Source organism: Equus quagga, chromosome 4 (genome assembly GCF_021613505.1).
Source record: "Equus quagga isolate Etosha38 chromosome 4, UCLA_HA_Equagga_1.0, whole genome shotgun sequence".
Lineage (NCBI taxonomy): Eukaryota > Metazoa > Chordata > Mammalia > Perissodactyla > Equidae > Equus > Equus quagga.
The window spans coordinates 33,000,312-33,005,608 of record NC_060270.1 but is presented as its reverse complement, the minus strand read 5'-3'; the positions used below and the strand labels follow the sequence as shown (position 1 = coordinate 33,005,608).

General features: G+C 37.4%; 1 pseudogene; it reads left to right on the top strand.

Annotated features, from left to right (window-relative positions):
* Window positions 1-582: 582 nt before the first annotated feature.
* LOC124238758 (uncharacterized) lies at window positions 583-708 on the top strand (annotated as a pseudogene).
* Window positions 709-5,297: the final 4,589 nt, after the last annotated feature.

Genomic DNA, 5,297 nt, shown 5'->3' with positions numbered 1-5,297 from the left:
CCAGCATTAACTTTTCAACATTTTAAGTCACTTCTACTGTGTCTGTTTCCTGAATTTGCTTAATTTAAGCAAAGCTTGGTGACAATAAACTCACAATTACTGGAGAAGAGTCAAACATCTTCCTTTCTGTTCCTTGTGTCCATCATTCCATGTTCTTTTCCTAGGTGGAAGACTTTCCATTCTTCAGCTATTTGAAGATTCTGATCTTGTTCCAACAATATCATTTATTCATTAGACTAAATATCTCCTATTTTTTTATTGTTCCTCCTCTGGCAAGGTTTGGAGCATCTTCAAGTCTTGTTACTAAGTTCACAGTTCAATTTGCCATGTTCCTCTAGTTACGCTTAGACTAGAACACTGTTCTTCTTTATATCTCCCATAGGAATCTGAAAAGACTAATCTGATTCAGTAACATTCATCCATTACCTCCTACGTGTCAGGCTATGTACTTAAACAAAGGAAGAAATTTCAAAGATCTTGACTTTTGGCACCTCACTGCAAGACTTGTATACATGGAATGTTTCTGAATTATATCTTGCTTCTGAGGAATTATAAAAACTTTGATTTAAATTATTTCATTTCAGCATTGCACAGTGGCAGTATCGTAGACAATGAGGTGTATCTGAGGTGCGATTATTGCTAATTGAATATTTCATTGATCTTTCTAACATTCTAGAAAGGTAGAAACCGGTAACTAATATGCCATATTTACCTGACAGCTGCAAGGTCCAACTAGGTACTAGCATGCCAAGGTCGTTATGTGAATGGAAGAATAGCCCTGAGTTCTACATCTGCTGATTCTGTTTTGGTCAACTGTGGTTCCAAAACTTGAGTTGCAGAAAGAAAGAATAAGTATATCTTATTTGGGAGAAGAGAGATATTACACTGTACTCCCTCACATCTTGATTCCTATAGTTTTGGGAAGCTTGTGCTTTGATTTCTCTGCCACTAAAATAGAGAAGATTAACATCTACTTTTTTCACAGAACTTGAAAATTAACTAACATGTGTTTTGAGGAGTCCAAAATATCCTTAAAATTATGTGAAAAGATACAATTCATCATGTCAATAACATGATGGATTCAGAGTCTTAGGGCTGGGAGGCTTTTAGAGAAGTTTTGATCCACTTGTCCTCAAATTTTAGCATGCATCAGAATCACCTGAAAGTGTACAAAAACTAGATTTTAGGCCCCACTCCCAGCATTTTTGACTCAGTAGGTAAAGGGCGAGTCCTGAGATTTCGCATTTCTAACACATTCCCAGATGATGCTGATGCTGTTGGCCTGAGAACCATCCTTTGAGAACCACTGATCTAATCCATCTCTTTACCTTAAAGAAGAGATCATGGAAGCTTAGAGTAACAAGGAGACTTGCCTAAGGAGGCAGGGCCATGACCAAAAGCTGAGTCTTCCGTTTCTCATTTCAAGGCTTTCTCCATTGTAAACTGCTTCGCTCTTCTGAATGCCACTTTGTTCAGGTTATTCACATCAGTTTTATGTCACTGGTAGTACCCAAGGCACTGCCTTCCCCCCGAAGTTACCCCAAATAAACATACCATCTATTAAAGACTTTTTCTGTACAAAAAAGCCTTCAAGATAATTCCTTTCTCTGCCTTTAACCAGATCTCAGCCAACAAGCCCCTCCTACAGAGAAAGACTGGAACAAATACTCTTGCCTTTTCCAGTTTTAATAGAGGACTACTGTGACTTAGTTTACTCATTTCCAATGACAGATGTCTGGAAACTGATTGGAAACTTTGAGAAATTCATTTCATCTCTCATGTTTCTGTTCTCTCCATCTGTAAAACGGGGTCAGCTGTATTGTACCTCATGTGCAAATCTGTGTGCTGTGAGGTTTAGCGGGTAAGTGACTGCAAAACATGTTGCAGATGGATGTGTTAGGGAGGAATGCTTAATATCAAAGCGAGATGTCATTTTCTTTCACTCTGCATCTGTAGTTTGTAAAACAAATGCTTCTAAATTCACAGTATTTTTCTCACATGTACTATTTTTTCCAGAGTGATATTTTCCCAAAGACTCATGCTGACTTAAGCTTCTGGAACCTTGTGGGTGGATCTGCTAAATTAAAGACTTGTATTTAAATTTTCTGCATAACACTGGTGGGCTGAATGCACCACAGTGACTGAGGAAAGTAGAAAAGGTTTCTAGTCCTCAGGGGCATGAGTAGAACTCCATGGGTCAGGGTGCTGTGAATCCAACCAAATATGAAGCCATTTTTTTACCAAAATGGATAAACAGAAGCATCACCAGTATCCTGGAAAAACCTCAAACATAGTAAAATATAAGGCTGTCTAGCTAAATTATAGAGGGATAAATAAATAGAAAGAGTGATTGATTGATAGACAAAAAGATAAACAGACTAGGTGATAGACAGATAGACGGATAGATAGACAGAAAGATGTCAATGTCAATATAGATATAGATATCAAGACCACAGTAGCTTTTTATAAAGAATTATGGCAAAAAGTATACTGGATTTATGTTGTGATGATCTCTTTTCAGTCTGGCTATACTATCTTCTATGCAATATTAAACATGAATCTGAGCTTCAGTTTATTTATCTTTAAAATGGGTTAATAACATCTTTCTCGCCTACTGATAAGACTTGTAAAGATCAAATGACATAATGAAAATAAAAGCTTTTTGTGAAGTATGATCCCTGTGTAAGGTATTCTTGTTAACGATATTCTGTGTTCTTTAATCTACCTCCATTTTCTATATAGAGAGAACCTTGACAGTTTTACATTTTGAATATCCTATGGCCACATGCTTTAACTGTCTTTAAAGTAACAAAGGCGACTGAAACTGAGGAGTGAACTAAACTCCAATATGGATATGTGTGTGTGCATGTATTTGTGTGTACATACATGTGCTTTACATGTTTGTGTATGTGAATATATATGTATATGTAGGTTGTGGTTCAAAAGTAATTTCTAGCCATAGAAATATTTGTGGAGATCTTATCTAAGGAAAAGAGAGGAAAGAACAGCCAGTTACGGAGTGAAATAGATCTGGTAGGTACATTCAGAGAGATGGCCTCTTCCTATAACAGAGATCAGAGCTATTCATATTTAGACACTTTGTTCTTTTTCTATAATTCAGGATAACAGGTTTAAAGAAATTAACGTGTTTAAGTAATAGGGCATCTTCTGTGAATGCTGTGAATGGTCTCCAAATCTATGTTATTGATTCCCATTAGCAAACATGGGGTCTCAACTCATTCTTCAAGGTAGCCTCAGTCATTGGTATAACTCCGTTTTGACTACGACTTTGTCAGCCGTTGAGTCACATATAGTATATTCTAGGAATGTCACTGTCATCCAGAAACATATATTCACACAGAAACAAACAGCTATACAAGAGTTTAATTACATTAAAACAATGAAAAAGATCTGGCAATACTGCTCTCTGGAAACTGAGAAATTGCTGGTGGTATTATATGCATTTGTATTTATTTACAACTGACTGTAATTCCTCACTTTGAACTTTAGGGAACAGCAGACAAAGACTTGAAGAAATGCAGTAGTGTAGTGGGAAGAACAAACTCCCTTGGCCTAATAAGTTCTCTCGGACTTAAATTCCTCAGCTACAATCTGAGGATAATAATGCCCATCTCGTTACCAAGAAAGTCAAATGACTAAAACACACACAAGGCATCTGGCAAAAAATCCATGCTCAGTGACATCATTTCTTCTTTCCTTGATGAGTTTGATCAGAAGCATTCCATTTAGGACCAGGAGATTCTTCTCAGTCAGAACAGCCACATTAGGGAAAGCTAGATGGAAAACCAGTAATTCATCACATGTAGATGACTTGAAGTGCTCCAGGTGGTATAAATAAAGCTGCAGGAAAAAAGAAACTGTTTTCTGCTGAGAGGATAGTGGTGATATAGAATTTTTTTTCTTCCCAGGAAGCTCTGGGTGACAAGATAGGAAAGCAAAAGTTTTCAGCAATGACTCTAACATTCAAAACTATCAAACCTTCCTCTTCGGAGTAGCTTTTCTCAAGACACTCAGACATTTGTGTAAGAATCTTCATTAGCAAAGAGTCTTCAAATACACTGATTGAACAATAAACAAATACATTAAGTAATTCTCCTCTATTCAGTATTCTAATCTTCATGATAAATAACTGTACTTCATATGGGCCTAAGAATTTGTAACATATTTTTAAAAATTAAATTCTCTGTATAGACAGGGACCCACAAAATTATTTGACTCAGGCCCTGCACACCGTAGCAATGTCTCTGACCGTAATTGCCCGCCAAAAGTGACCACTGTGTACCAAGCCCCTAATTTATTATTAGTATTAGCAGTAGTAGCATTATTTGTTACAGCTCATGAAATCACAAAGTCTTAGAAGCATTGCATTAAAGCAGTATGGCACTACGTCCACTCCGAAGGCCTACAGCCCCACCTTAATGCTATCATTGGTCTCAAAAGGCCTTGAACTTGGAACTCAGCCTAACAGAAAAGAAGAAAATGAAGCCAGCAACCTGGTCTAACCTCTACAGCCTACTTCATTACGCATCCTCCTTCTGCATCTTCCTTATGATCCTTCTGAGTCAAGAAATTGATTTGCCTTAAGCAACATTTTAGAACAGTGGTACTAACATTTTTTAGGGTGCAGAATTCTTTTTACAAAATATATTTTCAGAGAAATCCCAATATATCAAAAGTTAAAATGTGGGGCTAGGGGTGAGGGGAAATAAATTCTAAAGTGGGACTGGGTTCTTCAGAGCAGGCTTATACCAGCCTCTGAGGCTTCTCTGGGTTTATGGGTACAGCTGAAGACACTGTAATCAAATAAAGGGACTCTGAGAACTCCTGAAGACACTGTATCTCTATCTCTCTCTCTTCTTGAATTAATTGCATCTATGGGTGGAGTGAAGGCTAATTTTATTTTTAGAAACTTTGAGAAGTTTTCAGGGATCCTGGATGCCACCTTGACCTGGGGACCTTACATAAGGCTTAATAAATCAATATGATGCAAAACATTTTGATCATCAAGACCATATTTCTCCCCTTATCCCCATTAAATGACTTTCTGGTACTGTTTATCTCCCTTATGGATCCATCTTTTCCTATATTCTGCATAACGAAAATTCTCCTTTGCTCCAAGAGTCGTCTCATGTGTCCTGGTAACAGTAGCTGAGTTGTTTTAAATCCTGAACCCGTTGCCTTTGCCTCTCCTTTCTTCTCTCTACACATCCTCCACTTCTGTTTCCCATCCCTGGAAGCAGAAATGTGTATTTTTCTTCGGGAGAAAGGTGTAGACC